The 27,072-nt window shown below is 38.8% G+C and overlaps 1 long non-coding RNA gene across 1 annotated transcript in view; it reads left to right on the top strand.

The window, feature by feature from the left end:
- Nucleotides 1-27,072, top strand: part of LOC133251000 (uncharacterized) — a 529,862-nt gene that overhangs the window by 382,594 nt on the left and 120,196 nt on the right. The window contains exon 3 of the long non-coding RNA XR_009737479.1: nt 9,391-9,490. This is a non-coding gene — a long non-coding RNA (uncharacterized LOC133251000). The remainder of the gene's footprint in view (nt 1-9,390; nt 9,491-27,072) is intronic.

A 27,072-nucleotide genomic window follows, 5' to 3' on the forward strand; every position in this document is an offset into this window, starting at 1 on the left:
AAGGAGCAACTGTCTAATTTCATGGCTGTAGTCACCATCTTCAATAATCTTGGAGCCCAAAAAAATAGTCTGTCACTATTCCCATTGTTTCCCCATCTATTTGCCATGAAGTGATGGGACCAGATGTCATGATCTTAGTTTTCTGAATGGTGAGTTTTAAGCCAACTTTTTCACTTTCCTCTTTCACTTTCATCAAGAGGCTCTTCAGTTCTTCTTCACTTTTTGCCATAAGGGTGGTGTCATCGGTATATCTGAGGTTATTGATATTTCTCCTGGCAATCTTGATTCCAGCTTGTGCTTCTTCCAGCCTGATGAATTTCACATGATGTACTCTGCATGTAAGTTAAATAAGCAGGGTGACAATATACAGCCTTGACGTACTCCTTTCCTGATTTAGAACCAGTCTATCGTTCCATGTCCAGTTCTAACTGTTGCTTCTTGACCTGCATACAGATTTCTCAGGAGGCAAGAAAGGTGGTCTGCTATTGTTTTAATAATAAATACTAAAAACAATATTAACTTTACAATATTTTTAAAAATCCAGACAGTGTTCAATTGTCTTGATTGTCAAATTTTTCAAAATGCTTTTTAAAGGATCCAAATGAGGTTCATTAAATTTAACTGTTGAAATGTTTCCTAAATCTGTTTTAAACTATAGATGTGCTCTCTGTTTCTCTTTCCCACTCTTTCAACTTACTTAGTGGAGGGGGAAACTAGATCATTTATCTTATAGAGTTTCTTAGTCTGGACTTTGCTAATTGCATCCTTGTAATAATAATATTTAATAGATCCTCAGTGTCCTATATTTCCTATAGTTAAATCTAGAAGCTTGGTCATTTCAGGTGCTAATTTTTTTGTAATAATGCTTATTTGGTAGTATTGTGTATTTTGATTATGAAGCATATAATGTTGAATTATTTCTCTTTTTGAGTTGCTAGCAGCCTTAGATAATCATTGTGTGGATCCATTATTTCATAAACTATTGCAAAATGGTGATATGATAATTCTAGCATGGGTTCTCCATTTACCAGCTGGAGTACTTCTATAAACAGAAACTTCCCTTTCTAGACTCTTCTGTTTATCCTACAGTATAGACATATAGGAAAGGCAGGATAAATGCTTGAACATTTCCCTGTACATACAAGTTTAAAAGATAATGAATTGTTTCTCTGACATCTTCCAAAGGAGAGCAATGAGATTTTGTTTCATTTTTTTAAGATCAGTATACACTTCTAGGTTAAACCATGTTTTAACCCATTCCAGTTATTATTCTTATTTACGCCCAAATTGTTAATGGGAAGAAACCCTTCAGTCAAACTAATGAGGAAAGGACACATAAAACACTCTATGTTCATAGGAAATGTCATTAGTTATGTAGAAAATCCAGAAGAATTGACAAAAAAACACTTCTGGAACTAATAATAAATTATAATAAGGTTGTAGGATATAAGTTTACTATACTAAAGTCAATCTCTTTCCTATCAAGTAATGAAATTTGAAATTTAAAACACCATACTGTTTACACTCACTCAGTTGTGTCCAACTCTTGGCAACCCCATGGACTATACAGTCTATGGGATTCTCCAGGCCAGAAAACTGGAGTGGGTAGCCTTTCCCTTCTCCAGGGGATCTTCCAACCCAGGGATCTAACCCAGGTCTCCCACCTTGTAGGTGGATTCTTTACCAGTTGAGCCACAAGGGAAGCCCACTGCTGCTGCTACTAAGTCACTTCAGTCGTGTCCAACTCTGTTCGACCCCATAGACGGCAGCCCACCAGGCTCCCCGTCCCTGGGATTCTCCAGGCAAGAACACTGGAGTGGGTTGCCATTTCCTTCTCCAGTGCATGAAAGTGAGAAGTGAAAGTGAAGTCGCTCAGTCGTGTCCGACTCATAGTGACCCCATGGACTGCAGCCTACAGGGCTCCTCCGCCCATGGGATTTTCCAGGCAAGAGTACTGGAGTGGGGTGCCATTGCCTTCTCTGCTGTTTGTACTAGCATTCTTCAAAATGAACTTTTGGTTTATCTAACAAAATATGTACAAGATTTATATAAGAAAAACTATAAAACTCTGATGAACATATCAAAGAAAGATAAATAAATGGAGAGATATTCCATGTTCATGGATAAGAACATACAATATTGTCAAAATGTTGGTTCTTCCCAATTTGATTCATAGATTCAATGCAATCCTGATCAAAATCCCAGCAAGTTATTTAACTGGTTCTAAAGTTTAATGGAGAGACAAACGACTTAGAATATTCAACACATTATTGGAGGAGAAAAAGTTGGAGAACTGACACTGCCTGGCATCAAGACTTTTCATAATTAAAAACCTCTGCCCTGCAAAAGACAATGTCAAGAGAAGAAGAAGATAAGCCACAGATTTGGGGCAAAAGACATATCAGATAAAGGACTATTATCCAAAATATACAAAGGACTCTTAAAACACAACAATAAGAAGACAATCTGATTTTAAAATGGGCTGAAGAGGAAGAGAAGGAGGAGGAAGAAGGAGAGGATGCAGAAAGTGTTATAACTGGCAAGAAAGCAAAACAAAAACAGCACTTCTTTCTCTTCAGTGCTGAAGGTTGAATGTGGGTCCAGACACAAATTCATGAGTTTTTTCTTGGTGCTCTTTTTTTAAAATAAAAAAAGTTAATAATGTAAAAACTTTAAGTTATCAAGAAGTTGAATTGTGATTGTTGACCCTGTTTTAATCAAGTCCAAATGGATGAAAATAAGTACAGATTTTGTGATTTTGAAAATATTCTTAAGGACATATTCAGGAAAGTGCCCTTATGTGTAACATCTCCATTCTTAGTGATTCTGGATAAATGATGTGTGACTGTAACTTCCTCCTCGGTTAAATTAGGAACTATTATACATTATAACATGATTGAATATATGCCCTTTCAAACCAAGTCCAAGATAAATAACCTACACTTCAAGTTAAACTTTTTACATTTGAACAGAAGACAACGACCTTGGACTATGACTAAATCACAGAACAGAAAGACTGATATAGCATATATTCTAAATATCGTTGAGTCAAAGGCAGTGAAATTTGTTATATACACTGATATTTGAGAATGTATGTGAGCTTTTAAAATGTACTCCATGGTTCAGTGGTATTAAGCCCTGATACGTCCAGTTGATGCATCACATCTTCAACCTGCCAGGAAGCCTTAGAAGAGCCATTTGTCCCTGGATCCAAATCAAATATGTACCCTGACTGTTAAAAAATATTTTGTTATACTAAATGACTGAGCTATCTTTGACAGGACTGCCAAATGAATTATGACAATGGTTGACCACTTTTGGCCCTGGGGCTATATTACCGAAAGAAGAAAGAGGAAAATCTGTTCCTTCTAGTCCAATCTTATACAGAGCAAATGCATCATTCCCTCTGTTATGAATTTCAGTTGAGGTCCAAAAATTCTTGCACCCTTTTATATTGAAACTTAACAGGATATAGATGTCATTTATCCCGTATATTATCTGAAGTGGCATATCCTCAAAATTGGTGCCTAACTTTAGCTCTGAATCACAACAAAGTGCAGGCTTAATTGAAAGGCGTGTGTAGGAGCCTGACTTACCTGTGTTCAAATTTTAGCTTTACCACTTAAGAGGCTTCTAGTCTTAAAGTGGGCTAATAATATCAATCTTCTGGGACTGCTGTAAAGGTTAATGGTGAATGTTAAGTGCCTGACATATCGCAGGCATTCATGAAAAAGATGGCTTTTATTATTATTATCTAACAACAATAGGCTTCTTCTAAAATTGCTAACTTAAAAGCTAATGATTATAAACTTATGAAAAATGATTATATAGAAGAAAACAGGGAGCAGTCAGGTGGACAAGGAAGAGCCAGCCTAAGGCATTTAAAAACAAAAGCCCCAATATAATCACAGTAACTGCATCAACAATAATTAAGTCACTGTTCTGCTGACCTACCCTGTCTGTCTGTTGGTCTCTAAACATTAACATTTTTTCTCATAGAACAAACTTACGGTTGCTATGGGGAAGCGGGGGGATGGGGGGGAAGAGATAGTGAGTTTGGGATGGACATGTACACACTGCTGTATTTAAAATGGATAACCAACAAGGACCTACTGCACAGGACATGGAACTCTGCTCAGTGTTATGTGGCAGGCTGGTAAGGAGGGAAATTAGGGGGAGAATGGAGATATATATATGTGTGTGTGTGTGTATATATCTGATTCCCTTCACTGTTCACCTGAAACTATCACAATATTGTTCATTGGCTACACCCCAATACAAAATTAAAAGTTAAAAAAAATTCTTTCTCATAATGTATTTAGGAAAAGTCCTAGGAAATTATTTTGCCTTTGGGAAACTTTATACTTCAGACATGCAAAAGAAGTTTTCACTTTTTTTTTTAAACCAATAGTTTCTAAATTCATTTTAAGTTTCCCCTCACTCCTTTGACCAATATGTTAGTAATTTAATACATTTCGACTTTGTTTTACTGCTCTCCCATTGACTGAAAAATCATGACCACTTGAATATCCAAATTGTTTCGTTTCTCTGACTTCCTGAATTCCAAAAGTCAGAAAGAAACAGAGCAGGAAGGAGGTGCAGGTGACATTTCCTTTCCCTCAGGCTTACTACACTGCATTGTTATGATTTTCTTCAAGTCCAAGGCCCATGCAACTATGTAAGTAGATTTCACTTCCCGAGGATAAAGAATTAATTTTCAGTTTTATTGCCTTTCTTTGTATTTGTATTTTATGACTCCAATACATTGTGTTTTAGGGAAGTTTTGGAAAATACAAAGACCTTATCCATGGCTGGGGAGGTGGTGTAAGGTGTGAGGTGGGGGGGGGAGTTGCTTCTTTAAACAATCACTTGGTTCTTAGTGGGTTTTCTTTTTTTTTTTTCCTCCAAAAATGACTTTGACTTTCTCACAAAAGACAGGCTTTCTGAAAAATTTCCATTGGCTCTAGCCCAATGCCATAATTACTTTAAATTAAACCCCCAAGTGTTTCCCGTTTTCTTCCTTAGCACCACAAACAATTCCTTCCTCTGAGTGTTGGACTTGGGTTTAACTCTGCAAGTTTCCAGAAGCAGTCAAGGCCACAGGGGGCAGAAATCCAAACTTTGACCTTGAAAGATGCTCCTGGGATCTGTTGTTTTATAATATATGTCCAACACAGCCCCCATGTTCCGACGAGTGTCTGTGGACAGAGGAGGGGTTGAGGGTGCATCCTAAAGGGTCTGTGGGGCAAAGAGGGGCTGTTTTCCAAAGTTTTGCATGGCTAGAAAGGAATTTTAGGCAGCTGTGTAAAATTATTATCCAAAAATGTATTCAAAGATAAAACGCCGATCAGATCAAATATATTAAAGAAATGATTCATAACTGAAAATTCTCATGCTGACTCACTAAGCTGGAAACATCTGCACTTTCCAGGAGATTATAGTTCAGTTGGTAAAGAATCCGCCTGTAATGCAGGAGACACCGGTTCGATTCCTGGGTTGGGAAGATCCCCTGGAGAAGGGATAGGCTACTCGCTGCAATATTCTGACCTGGAGAATCCCATGGACTGTATGTATAGTCAAGAGTCAGACACAACTGAGCGACTTTCACTTTCACCAAATATATTTATAACAGACTTTATGATCTGTCATGTATACAACTGTACTAGCCACAATTATTTTAATTCTAGTTAATTTTTTCAAACAATATTTCTCTAAAGCACTGAAGATTATTTGGGGTAAACTCATCACTGGAGGGAAGCAGCAGAAGCTTAACATCTTTCCTTACCCCATTCCTCCTCCACCCCCATGCCACCCCACCCCAAACTTTTAAGTTCTAACTAAAGCTAAAAACAGAGATCTGAAAAACAAAAAGCTTAAGTTTATCCAAAGTACTAAGGCTAATGGGGCAGGGACTCTTAAAAAGACAGGGTAGTATGGGCACCACAAATGAAAGTTCAAGTTTGTCCTTTGGACTTTCTCGACTTTCTCTTGTCTGGAGGAGAAGAGATCAGACTCTAAGACCTGCCTTCAGATCAGGAGTCTCTTAATCCTTCACCGTGTATTCCTTTAGACTTTGCTTTTCTTCTGAATTTTGTAGTTCAAGTTCCTTTTGGTTGAGTTGTGATGTTGATAATTTGAAAATGTCTCTGGTTCCCTGTGATTTGGCTCTTAAAAAGATTTACAGGTGGGTCTTGTTAGCCATGCCCTGAAAAGGTGATAACATTTTTTTGTAATCTATTTAGAGGCTACCCAATGTAACATAATTCTATTTTCCTCTCTCCTCATCTTATACGTATAATCCATTAGGCTGTTTTATAGAGGCTAAATATGAAAGGACAGTGGTACTACAGTATTTCTTAACCTGTTATCAAGACCACAATATTTTATCTGGAATGAAGACCCAAATGCAAATTTTCATTCTCTTTGTATAACATTTATGCAATAAAGAATAAATTGAGTACATGATTTTTCATTTCTGAAGTACTAGGGCTAGTAATGCATGAGTTGCAGAGAAGCAAGCATTAATCTATCTAGCTGCTAAGAAATGAAATGTCACTTAGAGGAACTTGTTCTTGCTGGCACACTCTTTCATCGAGTTCTTCATCAGAAAGCAGAGAAAAAAGTAATTCTTTTTCCAACTGCATTATATTATAGCACATCTTACACTTTTCCACATGTCTTGATTTAGTTCCTGCATATGTAGTGTGCAGAAGCTTTAGTTTTTCAAGGATATCTAATTTGATCTCATTTTTCACATGAAACACGATTTTTTTAAAAGAGAAAAGTAGGATAGACACAAAGGAAACATTTCTTCAAAGGAACAAATTGTTTCTCAATAGCTGTTGAATTTATGGACGGACATCTTACTGTGGGTTTTGGGTGATGTCGCGTGCGTGCGTGTGTGACTGTATGTGTGTTTATGTGCCTGATCAGTTCTCTTCATTAATGTTATTAGATGAATTATTTCTCTGGTGAACAGAGGTCACAAAGTTTTAGGAGAATTAAAATCACAAGTAATGATGATAAAGCGCTTTAAATAATATGTGACGGAAAAGCCTGAGTACTGTTTAGGTTTTACAAGTATTGCTTTGCAAAACAACAGACAGGAATTTTTCAGGTAGGAGTGCATTTTTGAAAACAATGTATTTATTTGCAAAACTCTGAACTTAAGGAACAGACTAACTCTTTCCATAAACTAGTTTTAGAATCATTTTTTCAAAATAACTTAGATTTCAAGGAAAAAAATCACAAAAACCCAAACTATCATCTATGTTTTATGAAATAAACTGTGGATATTTCATTGATTTTCCACAAATATGCCTTCCTGTAATTGAACATATGGTTACATCTAAGTAAAGTAACATCTCCTTTATTGGAAATCCCTTAGAGATTCATTGTTCCAAACAGTGGGATTTTTCCAGGTAACAGGCTTTTTTTCCCTTTAACCTACCCAGATTTTAAAAATATTTCCTTAAAATTAAAAGTCTCTCTCTTTTTTAAAAGAGCAATATTAAACATAATTTAAACATAACTTAACCCCTCCTTTGTGAATGCGAGATAATGATAATACTTAATCTGCAAGAGTGTTTTAAATGTTTTTAAAATACTCGTATCATTGTTATAAACATCACTGACTGCATCATCTAAGGGTCCTGAGAGTCAGCTGAGGGTTATAAAATTATTTAGTCTGAGTCCCTAACAATGCACACCTGCCTCCTCTACAAAATCAAGTGGGTTGGGTAGTAAGTAGGTGCTCTGTCCTAATCAGTCTCTCCCACTTCCATTTTGCGGTCAGTAGTAGAACATTCTTCTAAGAGCCCCATCACCCTCCTAGCGCCTCTCATCCTTCCTTGCGTGTTGCATTACTGTTAGGGGTTGAGAAGCCAGAGAAGTGAGGCTCTTAACATTCCAGAGAGCTGGTCCTGATGAAGACTGAAGACTTGCCTGTAAGTAAAGAGCTTAATGGCTTCCCTGGTGGCTCAGACGGTAAAGCGTCTGCCCGCAATGCAGGAGACTCCGGTTCGATCCCTGGGTGGGGAAGATCCCCTGGTAGAAGAAAATGGTAACCCACTCCAGTACTCTTATCTGGAAAATTCCATGGACAGCGGAGCCTCGTAGGCTACAGTCCATGGGGGCGCAAAGAGTCGGACACGACTGAGCGACTTCACTTCACTTAAGCAGCTTAGTAGTTTCGAGAATGGTGCTGCAGTGTCAGGGAGGCCTCTGCTTATTGTGCGCCTTTCTTGTCTCTTCCTTTCCACTTCTTAACTGAGCTCCAGTTAACTGAGAGAGCTGGATAAGCAACGTTTACATTCAAAATACCTTGTCCTAACTTTGATTGGATATTGCTTCTGGATGGAGAATAAAACACTATGGCTTTATACTTTTTAGTAAATCCTTTTTTTTTTTTTTCTGATTTGCATATTGATTTCCACATTTTTTAAAAATTGAAGTATAGTTCATTTACAATATCTTGTTAGCTTTGGATGTACAGCCAAATAATTCAGATTTTTTGGCAGATTCTTTTCCATTATGGGTTATTACAAGATACTGAATATAGTTCCCTCTGCTATACAGTAGGACTTTGTTGTTAATTTTATATGTAATTGTTTGCATCTTTGAATCCCAAACTCCTAATTTATCCCTCCTCACCCCCCTTTCCCCTTTAGTAACATAAAGTTGTTTTCTGTGAGTCTGTTTCTATTTTGTAAATAAGTTCATTTGTGTAATTTTTTAGATTCCACCTTTAAATGATAATCATGTGATATTTGTCTTTATCCGACTTACTTCACTTAGTATGATAATCTCTAGGTCCATCCGTGTTGCTGAAAATGGCATTATTTCATTCCTCTTGATGACTAATACTTCACTGTGTTTATGTACCACATCCTTTATCCAGTCCTCTGTCGATGGACATTTAGGTTGCTTCCGTGTCTCGGCTGTTGTAAATAGTGCTGCAATGAACACTGGGGCGCAAGTATCTTCCGATTAGAGTCTTCATCTTTTCTGGGTGTAGATGGCATTATCCTTTAAATAAAAGAGGTTTTCAAATTGTTTTGACAGCAGAATCCCTTTCGCTACTTCTGTGTGAAAGTGAACAGAGCTACATCCCATTTACTCATATCTCCTCCCCTCAAAACCACTAAGCTTCTTGAGAGGAAACTCCTCAGAGCCCAGGACCTTGTTACCTTTCTATCCCAAAATAAGATACTCATTTAACTCAGTTTTTGATTCTCCATAATAAATGTAAAAAACCAGGATAGGAAGGCATTTGATTATAGTAGCTGTAACAGGCAACACCCTTCAACACTGCCTTCCTTATGAAGGGAAGCCAACCTTTTCCCATATTTCAGAATTTTAATGTAATTTTTTGTTTTTTAATGTTGACAGATGTGTGTGTTCCTCAACAGTGAATTTCTTCACATGCCTTTCAACATCTTCTGTTCATAGAGAAGCCAGTGTATTCAAGTCAGTACTTGTCATCCTTGAGGTAAGATTGGCTGGGAACTTATTATGGGACTGGTCTTGATGATTAATATCCCCGATTTGTAATATCTCAGCATTGATATTTTAAGTTATCTTCTACACAACAGGGAGTAATAAGAATATTGGAGCAGAATTAGAAATCTTATAAATTGTTATGACAACAATGAAATAATATTGGTGAAATGTCTTTGAAAATGTGATGTATTATTTTTTGATTTATAAAGACATTGTAATTGATGTTTTGTGTGCCAGGGACTGTTCTAGGCGCTGGGATGCAGCAGTGAACAAGCCTAAATCTCTCTCCTCACAGTGCTTTTTTAATAGAGACAAATAAATCAATAGATTTACTGTTGCCATTATTTTTCATTACATCAGCATCATCAGAGCAACTTTGCCTATTTGTATGTGCTCAGCATTTGGATTCTGGACATAGTGAGTTAAAAGTTTGAAGAGTGGTATGGGTTTGTATCCTGCCTCCCTACCATGTACTACCTTGATAGATTTATAAGCCAATCAGCTCATGTTACCAAGGCCATTTCCTCATTTGTCAATGTGGGACAATAATAATGCTTAAGTCATAAGAGTGTTTTAAATTTTTTTAATATAAAAATTATATTGCTATGCATTACTATACATATTTAGTCTTATCTCTGTTAATATGATGTCTTTCAACAGAGAAGCACAATGTGCTGTCCTAGCTTTAGCTGATTCAGGATATCACTTTTATTTTCTAAACATATGGTAAAAAAAAAAAAAAAATTAATTGGAAACTGGAATGTCTGCTCTTCCAGATAATATGAATTGTATTCATATTGCAACATTTAAGCTACTTGCCAACAACTACTTGTTTTGCCAACAATATAGTCAATGACAACTATTCAGGTACCAGTTCCACTGTTCTGATACAACTTTATATATGGGGATGATTCATGGTTTACTTCTTTTCAAGTCACAATATCAAGCAGCATCATTTGTCTTCTATCAGCAATTCATACTTGAACTGAGTCCATGTACTGATCTCTTGTATTTCACATCATTTCTAGTCTTGGACACCCCCATTCAGACTATAATATCTCTAAAGTAAAGGGTGCAGATGGCCTTAAAAAACAAGAAACTCTACCATTCACTTATGTCTATTTCATTACCGTAATTATTTTCCCCAGGAAAGAGTCTTGTTCAATGCTATTTGCCAAGTAGCTTCTTCAATAAATTTGTCCTCTGAATATTGTAGCACACATTATTGTGTGTTTAAAATTCATACATCAAAACCAATCTGATTCTAAAGAGAATCACATGCATTGGAAACATAGATTTGAACAAAATGAGAAAAGACAGATGATAGAAAGAGGATGGTCATTGAAATGGCCATTTATTGATTCATGTTTTCACTCAAAAAGCATGTTATAAATGCTTAACATGTTCTGGAAACAGGGATACACAGGGAACCAATTTATTAACTAGGTGAATGACAATAGCTATAATGCACAAATAGGGGTAGCAGGGAGAATATATGAGAAAAAGACATGGAACAAATAAAATTAGTGCAGTCTAGAAGAGGCAATTTCATAGAGAAAGATGTGTGGTTGAAAGCACTGAGAGGAGGGAGCATCAGGGAACCATATTTCTAATATTTCTGTGGTGGTGTTGTACAGCCTTGTGAAAATATTTTTTAAAACCGCTAAATTATATTCTTAAAAGGGTAAATGTTATAGTGCATGAATTACAGCTGAATTAAAAAAAAAAAACACAGAATGCAGATTCAAGGGAAAAATGAATTTTTCAATGTAAGAGGATGTATTAGTTTCCTAGGGCTACCATTACAAAATATCACAACTGGGTGGCTTGAAATAGCAAGTTTATTTTCTCATAGTTCTGGAAGATAGAAGTCTAAAATTAAGATGTCAGAAAGCCATGCTCCCTCTGTGACTTGTTGGGGAGAATACTACCTTGCCTCCTCCTAGCGTCTAGAGGAAGCCACCATTCTCTGGCATTTCTTGGCCTAGAGTTGCATCCTTCTCTTCTCTTCTCTGCCTCTGTTGTCACATGGTATTCTCTCTGTGAGTTGATTTCCAAATCTCTCTCTTCTTATTAAGACACCAAGCATTTGGATTAGAGCCCAAACTGATGACTTCAGCTTAATTTGATTATATCTTCGAAGACTCTATTTTCATATAAGGTCACATTCTGAGGTTCTAGGAAGGACATTAATTGGAGGGGGACACTATTCAACCCGTAACACTGGGACATATAGAGGAAGCATTTGGACTTTGTCTTGATGGACTTATAATGCTAGTATTAGGAGTGTGCTTTTAAATTCCCAGGCAAAAGGCTGTTTTGGTTTTTGAACTGGAAATGAATGCAGCTACATGTTAAGAGAATTAGTCTCTGGTAGAAAGAGACTACATAACTGGTAGAATGATATGGATTTAAAACAGACACACAGTAGGAAAACTGCAAAGGAAAGTTGTAGAGAACACTGAGGAGGAAAAATCCTCAACATGTATAAGGAACCCATGCCCCCCACCACCCCCTTTTTTAAATCCACAATATTCTGTAATTAGTCTGTCTCCAGGGCATATGAATGGTGGAAATGCTGGTTCAGTATGGATTGTGTGAAAAATTATAGAGTAGACATTTGCTTGCATTGCTCACCAGTAAAAATAGAGACATTTTGAGAATATATTAGAATTTGATGATAGATTATATATGCTGGGGTAAGAGATACCAAGGATAGCATGTAGTTTACACAAATACATAACTCATACACTGAAATAAGGGATATTGAAAGAAAACTGGTTTTGGAGTGGGAGTGGAGATAGAGAGGATGAGTTCAATATTGCACAGGTTGAATTTGAGATGCTTTTTATACATATTTAATCATTATGTAAAGAATCTGAAGCTCACTTGTGAGTTTGTATATTAGAGGTAATTGAAATTAGGATGTAGATGCACTCTCTTAGTGAATATACAATATCATGAAGGAAACAACACAAGAGGAAGATTTGAACAACTCTCAATTGAAGATTAGGTGGAAGGCAATGAGCAAATTAAACTGATTGGGAGAGACAAGGAAGGAAGGAAGGACAAAATTTCTCTACTGAAAGTAAGAGACAGAACAGTTATAGATGAAGACAGTGGTCAATACTGCCCAGTGCTATTGAGAAGGTGAAGACTGGCTACCTGGAGGTAGCTGATGACTCTAGTTAAGCACCATTCATATCCTAATAACTCCCAAATGTAAAATTCCGGCCCAGCTCTTTCCTGAACCCCAGACTCATATCTCCAGTTGCATATTGAATGTCTCCTTGGCATCACAAACTTAACACATTCAAAAGAAAGTTCCTGATTTTCTTCCCTAAACTTATCCTGCATTCTCCCTCATGCCCATTTAGTGTCAGTCGCATATCCTTGACTCAGTTTACTTTCCTATAACTCATCCAGTCTTCACCAAATTCTACTAGCTCTACCTTCTAAGCACATGTCCCTATGCCAAACTCTATCGTTTATTGTTTTTATTAACAGCTGTATTGAAATATAATTCTTGTACCATGCAGTTTATCCATTTAAAGTGTACAACTCAATGGTTTTTATTCTATTTGAATAGTTGTACATCCATCACCACAGTTGATTTTGGAACATTTAGTCACCACCCACGCCCCCCCCCCCCCACAAAAAAAAAAAAATTAACAGTCACTCTCCATTCCCTCTTTGCCCTGGTCTCTAGCAATCACTAATCTACTTTGCATGTGTGTGGAGTTATCTGTTCTGGACTTCTCATAAATGGTATTGAACTTGATGTGGTCTTTTCTGACCAGCTCCTTTCACATAATATGATACTTTCAAGGTTTATCATGTTGTAGGTTGTATCAGCACTTAATTCTTTTTCATAACTGAATAACATTTCATTATTATTGTATGGATATAGCACACTTTGTTTAACATTTCCTCAGTTGATGGATATTTCAGTTATTTCCACCTTTTGGCTCTTAGGATAATGATGCTATAAATATTTATGTTTCATTCAAATATTTGTTTTCCTTCTCTTGGGGGTGTACCTAGGAGTGCAACTACAGGGTCCCTGGATAGTAGAATAATTTTGTTTAACCTTTTAAGGAACTGCCAGATGTTTTTTCCAAAGCAGTGACCATTATCTCTTGGTAGAATTATTGCATAAGCATTGTTACTGCTGTCCTTGCTTCCGTCATTACTCCCCACAGTCCATTTTGTTGCCCACATCCCCCCGTTGGGTCCTCAGTTCAGTCAGAGTAAAACTGAAGCATTTGCAATGATTACAAGCTCTGGCAGGTCTGGCCCCATATGACCTCACTGGTTTTATCTTGTGCTGTGTCTCTTCCCTTTGCTTATTCCCTACTGATCTCTTTGCTCTTCCTTGTCTATACCAGGTACACTCTCACTGCTTATCTATTCCCTCCTCCTGGAAAAGGCATCCCACTATATCCACACTGCTTGCTCTTTACCCCCTCATGCATTTATTCAAATGTTTCCTTCTTGGTGAAGCAGTCAACCTTTTTTTGTGGCGTAAGATGGTGGAGTAGAAGGACACGCGCTCATCTTCTCCTGCAGGAACTCCAAAACTACAACTTGCTGCTGAACAACTATCAACTGGAGAATGCTGGATCCCACCAAAAAAAGATACGCACGTCCAAGGGTAAAGGAAAAGCCGCAGCAAGACTGTAGGAGGGGTGAAATCATGCTTGGAATCAAACCCCTTACCTGCCAGAGATGCTCAGCGGGCTCAAACAAACCTTGTGTGTACCAAGACCCAGAGACCCCACAAAGAGCCCGACCTGTGTTTGAGTGTCTCCTGCAAAGGTATGGGTGTGCAGTGGCCTGCTGCAGGGACAGGGGCTCTGGGTGCAGCAGACCTGGGTATGACACAAGCCCTCTTAGAGGAGGTCACCATTAACCCCACCATAGAGCCACCAGAAGTTACACAGGACTGGGGAAACAGACTCTTGGAGGGCACAAACAGAACCTCGTGTGCACCAGGACCCAGGAGAAAGGAGCAGGGACCCTACAAGAGACTGACCAGGAGGAGCGCGGCGCGGAGATGGCGGAATCCTCCGAGTCCTTCACGCTGGCGTCCAGCCCGGGCCCGCGGCGGCGCGCCAACGAGCCCCTCACCTCCAGCCCCGGGCGGAGCAGCTCCCGGCGCACGGATGCCCTGACCTCCAGCCCTGGCCAGGACCTTCCTCCCTTTGAGGATGAGTCGGAGGGACTGCTGGGCACCGAGGGGCCCCTGGAGGAGGAGGAGGACGGAGAGGAGCTTATTGGAGATGGCATGGAGAGGGACTACCGCGCCATCCCGGAGCTGGACGTCTATGAGGCCGAGGGCCTGGCCCTGGACGACGAGGACGTGGAGGAGCTGACGGCCAGTCAGAGGGAGGCGGCTGAGCGGGTTTTTTTATAGAAAAAAAAAAAAAAGAGACTGACCAGATCTACCCTTGGGTATCCAAGTGTCTCCGGCGGAGGTGTGGGTCAACAGTGGCCCGTTGCAGGGTCAGGGGCACTGAGTGCATCAGTGCATACATGGGACCTTTTGAAGGAGGTCACCATTATCTTCATTACCTCCACCATAGTTTGGCCTCAGGTCAAACAACAGGGAGGGAAAACAGCCCTGCCCATCAACAGAAAATTGGGATTAAAAATTTACTGAGCATGGCTCTGCCCATCAGAACAAGACCCAGTTTCCCTCTCGGTCAGTCTCTGCCATTAGGAAGCTTCCATAAGCCTTCTCCATCAGAGAGCAGACTGAATGAAAACCACAATCACAGAAAACTAATCAAACTGATCACACGGACCACAGCCTTGTCTAACTTGATGAACGTATGAGCCATGCCATGTAGAGCCACCCAAGATGGACGGGTCATGGTGGAGAGTTCGGACAAAACGTGGTCCACTGGAGAAGGGAATGACAAACCACTTCAGTATTCTTGTCTTGAGAACCCCATGAACTGCATGAAAAGGTAAAAAGATAGGACACTGAAAGGTGAACTCCCCAGGTCGGTAGGTGCCCAATATGCTATAGGAGATCAGTGGAGAAATAACTCCATAAAGAATGAAAAGACAGAGCTAAAGCAAAAACAGTACCCAGTTGTGGATGTGACAGGTGATGGAAGTAAAGTCTGATGCTGTAAAGAGCAATATTGCATAGGAACCTGGAATGTTAGGTCCAGGAATCAAGGCAAATTGGAAGTGGTCAAACAGGAGATGGCAAGAGTGAATATCAACATTTTAGGACTTGGTGAACTGAAATGGACTGGAATGGGTGAATTTAACTCAGATGACCATTGTATCTACTACTGTAGGCAAGAATCCCTTAGAAGAAATACAGTAGCCATTATAGTAAACAAAAGGGTCCAAAATGCAGCACTTGGGTGCAATCTCAAAAACAACAAAATAATCTCTGTTCGTTTCCAAGGCAAACCATTCAATACAACAGTAATCCAAGTCTATGCCCCAACCACTAATGCTGAAGAAGGTGAAGTTGAACGGTTCTATGAAGACCTATAAAACACTCTAAAACTAACACCCCAAAATGATGTCCTTTCATTATAGGGAAGTGGAATGCAAAAAGTAGGAAGTCAAGAGATACCTGGAGTAACAGGCAAATTTGGCCTTGGAGTACAAAATAAAGCAGGTCAAAGGCTAACAGTTTTGCCAAGAGAACTCACTGGTCATAGTAAACACCCTCTTCCAACAACACAAGAGAAGACTGCACATGGACCTCACCAGATGGCCAATACCAAAATCAGACTGATTATATTCTTTGCAGCGAAAGATGGAGAAGCTCTATTGAGTCAGCAAAAACAAGACTGGGAGCTGACTGTGTCTCAGATCATGAACTCCATATTGCCAAATTCAGACTTAGATTGAAGAAAGTAGGGAAAACTACTAGACCATTCAGGTATGACCTAAATCATATAACTTACGATTATACAGTGAAAGTGACAAATAGATTCAAGAGATTAGATCTAATAGACAGAGTGCCTGAAGAACTATGGACAGAGGTTCATAACATTGTACAGAAGGAAGTGATCAAGACCATCCCCAAGAAAAAGAAATGTAAAAAGGCAAAATGGTTGTTTGAAGAGGACTTACAAATAGGTGAGAAAAGAAGAGAAGCAAAAGGCAAAGAAAAAAAGGAAAGATACGCCCATCTGAATGCAGAGTTCCAGAGAATAGCAAGGAGAGATAAGAAAGCCTTCTTCAGTGATCAATGCAAAGAAATAGAGGAAATCAATAGAATGGGAAAGACTACAGATCTCTTTAAGAAGATTACAGATACCAAGGGAACATTTCATGCAAAGATGGGCTCTATAAAGGACAGAAATGGTATGGACCTAACAGAAGCAGAAGATATTAAGAAGACGTAGCAAGAATACACAGAACTATATAAAAAAGATCTTCATAACCCAGATAACCATGATGGTGTGATCACTCACATAGAGCCATCCTGGAATGTGAAGTCAAGTGGGCCTTGGGAAGCATCACTACCAACAAAGCTAGTGGAGGTGATGGAATTCCAGTTGAGCTATTTCAAATCCTAAAAGATGATGCTGCGAAAGTGCTGCACTTAATATGATGGCAAATTTGGAAAACTCAGCAGTGGCCACAGGAGTGGAAAAGGTCAGTTTTCATTCCAATCCCAAAGAAAGGCAATGCCAAAGAATGTTCAAACTACTGCACAATTGCACTCATCTCACATGCTAGCACAGTAATGCTCAGAATTCTCTAAGCCAGGCTTCAACAGTACATGAGCCATGAACTTCCAAATGTTCAAGCTTGATTTAGAAAAGGCAGAGGAACCAGAGGTCAAATTGCCAACATTCATTGGAGCATCCAAAATGCAAGAGAGTTCCAGAAAAACATCGACTTCTGCTTTATTGACTCACTGGAAAAGACCTTGATGCTGGGAAATATTGAAGGTGGGAGGAGAAGGAGACGACAGAGGATGAGATGGTTGGATGGCATCACTGACTCGATGGACATGAGTTTGAGTAAGCTCCAGGAGTTGCTGGTGGACAGGGAAGCCTGGCATGCTGCAGTCCATGGGGTCACAACGAGTCACATATGACTGACTGACTGAACTGAACTGAGGCAGTCAACACTCCCTTCCTCCCTTTCCTGCCTTTTGTTTATGTGTGTGTGTGTTTATTTTTATCCATCACTCTTATTACCACTGAAAGTACTATGTATTTTGTTTCATATCTGTTTTCCCCCACTAGAGAGCTAGCTTCATGGAAGCAGGAATTCTGGATTTTGTTCAAGCTGTATGTTCAGGGTCTAGACTATCTAGTAGGTTTAAAGAAACATTGCATTTATGAATAATTCAGTTCAGTCGCTCAGTCATATCCAACTCTTTGCAACCCCATGGACTGCAGCATGCCAGTCTTCCCTGTCCATCACCAACTCCGGGAACTTGCTCAAACTCATGTCCATCAAGTCGGTGATGAATAATTGAATGAATATGTATTAAACCCAGCAGTTTTATTGGAATGAGGTAGAGTAGTGAATGGGAAGTGAGGACATGAATCAGTGAGAAGAAATGACACTTCCAGCAGGTTTGAGAATTATAGACTGGATATATACAAATCCCTCTGCCTTCTCTCCTGTTTCTATAGATTAACTAAGGGTCCATGCTCTTAACTAAGGCCAACTCCCCACATGTACCTATAATCATGTGGGGAGGAAAAGATTTTTCTCTACCAACTTAGGTCCAAAAAGAGATCTGAAAATTAACTGAAAATAGATTAACTGGAGAAAAGATTTTTTAAACAGGTGCGAACAGGAGTAGCTCATTGATGAGTAACTCTGGGAATAGATAGAGATTTATGGTTCTAAGGTGGCACAGTGGTAAAAAATCCATCTGACAATGCAGGAGATGCAAAAGACACGGATTTGATCCCTGGGTCAGAAATATCCCCTAGAGGAGGCAATAGTAGCCCACTCCAGTATTCTTGCCTGAAAATTCCATGGACAGAGGAGCCTGATAGGCTACAGTCCTTGGAGCCACAAAGAGTGAATGACTGCTCACACGGGCACACACACAAAGATTTATATACCACCTTAACAAAGAGCATGGTTCAGGGTTTCAGTGGGATTGTATGGAAGCTTCTGTTTGGCTTTTTAATGCTAATGAAAATGGACAGACTCCTTCCTGTCTAGAAACTCTTTTGGTGAGGGTTGGGGGAAGAGTGGGTAGAGGAGGGCAGTCAGTGGTGGCTATATTTTCAGGAGGCTTGTTGAGACAATGTCTTTCTGTGGCTGCTGTTCAGATGTTTTCCATTTAAAATAATCTTCAGACCACTTTGGTGGACTGTTAATTCCTTTGGATCCATCCTCTGTAGCCTGTACGACAGGCCCTCTTGATGCACCCTCTCAGAACACCATGCACAGAGAGGGCCATGTGACAGTCTCCCTTGGAACTGATCATGGTGGTGTAGTGCCCTGAACAAGGGCATCAAGATTTCTACTCAATCCTGCATCATCAGTTTTCCCTTCTCACCTGTATCATCTTGTTACACACAAACATGCTGTTATTCTCCCTGGTTTTAAATAAAGTGAAACCAACCCTTGATTTTAATAGGAAAATTTAAATAATTTAAAATTTTAAATACCTGGTCCTGATACCTGGACCGGGTATCAGGTGATACCTAGGAATTATTGTGAATATAGTCACAGGAGACCCCCACCATCACACAAGAATAGGAGACTATTTTTTAAAATCCAATAAAAACAGAACGTCTCTGATGATCCTAATTTACAAAAAGTCCTGTCTCCTCCCACAAACCTGAAATCAAGTCTGCTTAGAAAGAAAGAGAAAAACTAAGGGTTCAAACCAGTTAGGGGCCTGGAGAAAGTGAAGCAACATCCAGGAAGACTTCCCTAGGACTTCTAGCAAGGCATCTCCATGTGCTTAGAGGAAAAACTGAATTGTGATGCCCAGGAATTTTGCCAGTGTCTTTGTGTCAAGGAAAACTGGAAATGGTCAAACAGGAGATGGCAAGAGTAAACGTCAGCATTCTAGGAATCAGCAAACTAAAATGGACTGGATGGGTGAATTTAACTCAGAGGACCATTATAGCAACTACTGTGGGCGGGAATTCCTTAGAAGAAACGGAGTAGCCATCATAGTCAACAAAAGAGTCCAAAAGGCAGTACTTGGATGCAATCTCAAAAACGACAAAATGATCTCTATTTGTTTCGAAGGTAAACCATTCAATATCACGGTAATCCAAGTCTATGCCCCGACCAGTAACACTGAAGAAGCTGAAGTTGAACAGTTCTATGATGACCTACAAACCTTTTAGAACTAACACCCAAAAATATGTGCTTTTCATTATAGGGGACTGGAATGCAAAAGTAGGAAGTCAAGAAACACCTGGAGTAACAGGTAAGTTTGGCCTTGGAGTACAGAATGAAGCAGGGCAAAAGCTAATAGAGTTCAGCCAAGAGAACGCACTGGTCATAGCAAACACCCTCTTCCAACAACACAAGAAAAGACTCTGCACATGGACCTCACCAGATGGCCAACAATGAAATCAGACTGATCATATTCTTTGCAGCCAAAGATGGAGAAGCTCTATATAGTCAGCAAAAACAAGACTGGGAGCAGATTGTGGCTCAGATCATGAACTCCTTATTGCTAAATTCAGACTTAAATTGAAGAAAGTGGGGAAAACCACTAAACCATTCAGGTATGACCTAAATCAAATCCCATATGACTATACAGTGGAAGTGAGAAATAGATTTAAGGGGCTAGATCTGATAGACAGAGTGCCTGATGAACTATGGACAGAGGTTCATGACACTGTACAGGAGACAGGGATCAAGACCATCCCTCAAAAAAAGAAATGCAAAAAAGCAAAATGGCTGTCTGAGGAGTCCTTACAAATAGCTGTGAAAAGAAGAGAAGCAAAAAGCAAAGGAGAAAAGGAAAGATATACCCATTTGAATGCAGAGTTCCAAAGAATAGCAAGGAGAGATAAGAAAGCCTTCCTCAGTGATCAGTGCAAAGAAATAGAGGAAAACAATAGAATGGGAAAGACTAGAGATCTCTTCAAGAAAATTAGAGATACCAAGGGAATATTTCATGCAAAGATGTGCTCAACAAAGGGCAGAAATGGTATGGACCTGACAGAAGCAGAAGATATTAAGAGGTGGCAAGAATACACAGAAGAACTGTACAAAAAAGATCTTCACAACCCAGTAAATCAAAATGGTATGATGACTCACCTAGAGCCAGACATCCTGATGTGAAGTCAAGTGGGCTTTAGAAAGCATCACTACAAACAAAGCTAGTGGAGGTGATGGAATCCCAATTGAGCTATTTCAAATCCTAAAAGATGATGCTGTGAAAGTGCTGCATTCAGTGTGCCAGCAAACTTGGAAAATTCAGCAGTGGCCACAGGACTGGAAAAGGTCAGTTTTCATTACAATCCCAAAGAAAGGCAATGCCAAAGAATGCTCAAACTACTGCACAATTGCACTCATCTCACATGCTAGTAAAGTAATGCTCAAAATTCTCCAAGCCAGGCTTCAGCAATACATGAATCATGAACATCTAGGTGTTCAAGCTGGTTTTAGAAAAGGCAGAGGAACCAGAGATCAAATTGCCAACATCCGCTGGATCACTGAAAAAGCAAGAGAGTTCCAGAAAAACATCTATTTCTGCTTTATTGACTTTGCCAAAGCCTTTGACTTTGTGGATCACAATAAACTGTGGAAAATTCTGAAAGAGATGGGAATACCAGACCATCTGACCTGCCTCTTGAGAAATCTGTATGCTGGTCAGGAAGCAACAGGACATGAAACAACAGACTGGTTCCAAATAGGAAAAGGAGTACATCAAGGCTGTATATTGTCACCCTGCTTATTTAACTTATATGCAGAGTACATCATGAAAAATGCTGGATTGGATGAAGCACAAACTGGAATCAAGATTGCCAGGAGAAATATCAATAACCTTAGATATACAGATGACACCACCCTTATGGCAGAAAGTGAAGAACTAAAGGGCCTGTTGATGAAAGTGAAAGTGGAGAGTAAAAAAGTTGGCTTAAAACTCAGCATTCAGAAAACTAAGATCATGGCGTCTGGTCCCATCACTTCATGGCAAATAGATGGGGAAACAGTGGAAACAGTGGCTGACTTTATTTTCCGGGGCTCCAAAATGACTGCAGATGGTGATTGCAGACATGAAATTGAAAGACGCTTACTCCTTGGAAGGAAAGTTGTGAGCAACCTAGACAGCATATTAAAAAGCAGAGATGTTACTTTGTCAACAAAGGTCCATCTAGTCAAGGCTATAGTTTTTCCAGTAGTCACGTATGGATGTGAAAGTTGGACTGTAAAGAAAGCCGAGGGCCGAAGAATTGATGCATTTGAACTGTGGTGTTGGAAAAGACTCTTGAGAGTCCCTTGGACTACAAGGAGATCCAATTAATCCATCCTAAAGGAGATCAGTCCTGAGTGTTCATTGGAAGGACTGATGCTGAAGTTGAAACTCTGCCTGATGCGAAGAGCTGACTCATTGGAAAAGACGCTGATGCTGGGAGGGATTGGGGGCAAGAGGAGAAGGGGACAACAGAGGATGAGATGGTTGGATGGCATCACCGACTCAACGGACATGAGTTTGGGTAGGCTCCGGGAGTTGGTGGTGCACAGGGAGGCCTGGCGTGCTGCAGTTCATGGGGGCAAAAGAGTCAAACATGACTGAGCGATTGTACTGAGCTCAACTTGTGTAAAATATTTAAAATTAGAACATGTAGTATTTTATCTCAATAAAAAGTTGACTTACTTTTAAATCACTTAATTTTAAATACATAGTCTTATGAACTAAAACAAAAAACCTTTAGGCAATAGTCCTAGCTTTAACCTAGCAAATTGAAATTATCAAAGACTTGGAGAACTAAGTTAAATATTCAATGCTCAGCATTGGCTATGTTACCTACCAGAAGCAAATAGCTTTTGGAACAAAAGAGCAAACATAAATACAGTCAACTAAGTTGTTAAATTCACCAAATACAATATAAATATTCTAAAAGCCAGTCCCCAGGCCATCTTTAGATTAAGAACAAAAATGAAAATACCAGCACGCAATTCTATAAATTACTTAATATTGATGTTCTTAGACACTCGTAAACACAGCCATGAAATTTCCAAATCCTGTACCTCTCTGTTGTCTTTCCTTGTACAAAGCTGATACAGTCTCTATTAATTTCCTAATTAATTCAAAACTAGCTAATGCGTTCCTATAAATGTCACTCAGGAGGGAGAAAAAAATATGCTTAAAAAAATTGTTCTATGGTTGCTCTTCTGTATTACTATTCTCGGTGATGGATTAAATTATCAAAGGACCGAAATATCAGTGCATTACTAATTCCTGAAAAAAATGAATTTCTGAGGTTACTGTGAAAAGTAACAAAGTGTCAGGTTGAGACCCACAAATAGAAAGGCTCTTCTCTAACTTACTAATGGGACTAAGTTGCCAGATTTACTTTAAAAAAAAAAAAAGTCTGCTTGGAGCTGATCCCAGGCATACGCATGCCAGACATAGTCCCTCCATATAGGAGGCCGCAGCTAATAAGTGAGACAGATATAGTTGCATAAGAAGAAATTTGACTGATCTTTGTCCCTACTTTCTAGGAGGGAGCCTCTAAATCTTTGGTATTTCCAAATTGAAAAAAAGTGTCTTTGTTATTCATGGTGAGTCCCTCAGACCGCAATGGAATATACGCTATCGATGTGACTCCTGGTGAGTCTCCAGATAATTTCAGGATGGGGGCCACAATGCCAGAGGGACCAACTGTGTGATCAGAGGGTTAAGGCTATGAGTCACACATTTATAAGATCAACTTCTGAGAAGGGGCAGAGGAACTCAAAATTGAGTGTAATCACATGGCCAATGATTCAGTCAATCAAACTTATGTCACAAAACCCCAATAAAAACTGGATATCTGAAGCTCTGGTGAGCTTCCACGTTAGTGATACTTTTCGATGTGCCAGGAGGGTCATGCATTCTGAGGACAGGGAACATTTTTGCTTGGGATCTTCTTAGACCTCATCCTATGTGTCTCTTCATTTGGCTGGCTCCAATTTGTATGCTTTATGATAAAATTATAATCCTATGTATAATGCTTTCTTGAAGTCCCTGAATCATTGTAGCAAATTCTAGAACTTGGGGAGGTAATAGGAAGCCTCAGATTTGTAGCCAATTGGTAAGAAGTATGAGTGGCCTGAGAACTCTAGAGCTTGCCACTGATGGCTGAAGTGAGGAGGGTTTGTAGAGCCCTGTGCCCTCAACCTGTGGAATCTGACACAACTCCACGTAGTCTCAGAACTACATGGCAAATACACACACAGAAAACTTGAATACCATAAGAAAATGCTAAGAGAGGGGTGTATACTGAGAAGGACAGGGGCACGCAAGAAGCACAGGACCCAGCCCTTTCTCCAAGGATAAGGAAAGCTTCTAGCAATTGTCTCTCTCTTTTTTTAATTGAAGGATAATCGCTTTAGAGAATTTTGTTATTTTCTGTCAAACATCAACATGAATCAGCTAAGTATACATATGTCCCCACCTTTTGAACCTCCCTCCCATCTCCCTCTCTCTTCCACCCCTCTAGGTTCATACAGAGCCCCTATTTGAGTTCCCTGAGTCATACAGCAAATTCCCATTGGCTATCTATTTTACATGTGGTAATGTAAGTTTCCATGTTACTCTCTCCATACATCTCACCCTCTCCTGCCCCCTACATGTCCGTAAGTCTGTTCTCTATGTCTGTTTTTCCATTGCTGCCCTGCAAATAAATTCATTGGTACCGTCTTTCTAGATTCCATATATATGTGTTAGTATATGATATTTATATTTCTCTTTCTGACTTACTTCACTCTGTATAATAGGCTCTAGGTTATAGAGCTGATTAGAACTGACTCAAATGTGTTCCTTTTTATGGCTGAATAATATTCCATTGTGTATATGTACTACAGCTTCTTTATCCATCCATCTGCTGATGGACATCTACATTGCTTCCATGTCCTAGCTATTGTAAATAGTGCTGCAGTGAACATTGGGGTACATGTGTCTTTTTCAGTTTTGGTTTCCTCAGGGTATATATGCCTAGGGGTGGGATTGCTGGGTCATATGGTGGTTTTATTACTAGTTTTTTAAGAAATCTCCATATCATCTTCCATAGTGGCTGTATCAATTTATATTCCCACCAGCAGTGCAAGAGGGTTCCCTTTTCTCCACACCTCTCCACCATTTATTGTTTGTAGACTTTTTGATAATGGCCATTCTGACGGGTGTGAGGTGATATTTTGCTATAGTTTTGATTTGCATTTCTCAAATAATGAGCGATGTTGAGCATCTTTTCATGTGTTTGTTAGCCATCTGTATGTCTTCTTTGGAGAAATGTCTGTTTAGGTTTTTTCCCCACTTTTTGATTGGATTGTTTGCTTTTCTGGTACTGACTTGTATGAGCTGTTTGTATATTTTGGAAATTAATCCTTTGTCAGTTGTTTCATTTGCTATTATTTTCTCCCATTCTGAGGGTTGTCTTTTCACCTTGTTTATAGTTTCATTTGCTGTGCAAAAGCTTTTAAGTTTAATTAGGTCCCATTTGTTTATTTTTGCTTTTATTTCTCCATTACTCTAGGAGGTGGGTCATAGAGGATCTTGCTTTGATCTGTGTCATTGAGTTTTCTACCTATGTTTTCCTCTAAGAGTTTTATCGTTTCTGGTCTTAAATTTAGATCTTTAATCCATTTTTTAGTTTATCTTTGTGTATGGTGTTAGGAAGTGTTCTAATTTTGTTCTTTTATATGTAGCTGTCCAGTTTTCCCAGCACCACTTATTGAAAAGGCCATCTTTGCCCCATTGTATAATTTTGCCTCCTTTGTCAAAAATAAGGTATCCATAGGTGTGTGGGTTTATATCTTGGCTCTCTATCATATTCCATTGGTCTATATTTCTGTTTTTGTGCCAGTTCCATACTGTCTTGATAACTGTAGCTTTGTAGTATAATCTGAAGTCAGGAAGGTTGATTCCTCCCGCTCCATTCTTCTTTCTCAAGACTGTTTTGGCTATTCAGGGTCTTTTTTGTTTCCATATGAATTATGAAATTTTTTTGTTCTAGTTCTGTGAAGAATGCCATTGGTAATTTCATAGGGATTGCACTGAATCTGTAGATTGCATTTGATAGTATAGTCATTTTCATAATATTTATTCTTCCAACCAAGAACATGGAATATCTCTGCATCTGTTTATGTCATCTTTGATTTCTTTCATCAGTGATAACAATTTTTTGTATACAGTTCTTTTGTCCCTTAGATAGGTTTATTCCTAGATATTCAATTTTTTTTTGTTGAAATGGTAAATGGGATTGATTCCTTAATTTCTCTTTCTGGTTTTTCATTGTTAGTATATAGGAATGCAAGTGATTTCTATGTATTGATTTAGCAATTGTCTCTTGAGATAGCTCTAAGAATGTTTCTTTAGTTTAAAAAAAAAAGAAAACTGTTCCTTAATTTCTCTTTCTGGTTTTTCATTGTTAGTATATAGGAATGCAAGTGATTTCTGTGTATTGATTTAGCAATTGTCTCTTGAGATAGCTCTAAGAATGTTTCTTTAGTTTAAAAAAAAAACAACTGACAGTAAAGGAAGAAAATAAAATCACCCAACTGAAATTAATCAAATCCATGTCTATATTTTTGGCATATTTTCTTCTAACACATGTCTCTTTTTGGATTTTTGCATACTTGAGATAATGCTATATGTGCAGTTGTTTTTATTTTACTTTAATATGTCAGTCATAAGCATTACCTTTTGATATTAAAGCCTCATCACACATTTTCATTTTAATGGCTGCACTATCCTATAGATACAATGTAGTTTAAATAAAACACATTTCCTAAATTTGAACCCTTGGATTGCTTCTGGCTTTTGATATAATAAATAGTACATAAAGATGAATATCTTTACGTATAAATCTTTGTCCACATTTCTGATTATTTCCTTAAGATAAACTTTTTTTTTTTAGTCTGACCTTATTTATTTCTTACTCTCAGAAAATCTTGTTTTCGATGAAACTCAAACTTAGAAGTAGAAACTTGCAGAGTCTTTCACAGTCTTCATGTTTTGACAATCTGTTCCTGGTGTTTTCCTTTGACATCATTCATTCTTTTGGCCAGTGGTGAGTATATTCTGTGGTCTTTTCCTACTTTTTCTTAGTACCCTGTTTCTTCAGAAAAACAAGCCAACTCTGATGTTACAGGACACAGCGGGTAATGTAGCAATGAGTTTTGAGCACCAAAGTTTCTAACCTTCACTCTTCAGGGGCTTTCCACAACATACTGGTAGACATCATCTTTTAGAGAGATTGGAAAGTTTGTATGTTCAGCTAGCTCTTTTGGGCCCCAGCCAATGAAGCATAGTAGTATCAGTGAATCCAAGAATATCTTTCTCCCATTTTTCTTTTCTTTTCAACGACCCAGCTGAGAATACTCAGATTGGCATCCACTTTGCACCGCCTGAGCAGACTTGTGCTGGCATCCTCTAGT

Source organism: Bos javanicus, chromosome 7 (genome assembly GCF_032452875.1).
Source record: "Bos javanicus breed banteng chromosome 7, ARS-OSU_banteng_1.0, whole genome shotgun sequence".
NCBI classification, from domain to species: domain Eukaryota; kingdom Metazoa; phylum Chordata; class Mammalia; order Artiodactyla; family Bovidae; genus Bos; species Bos javanicus.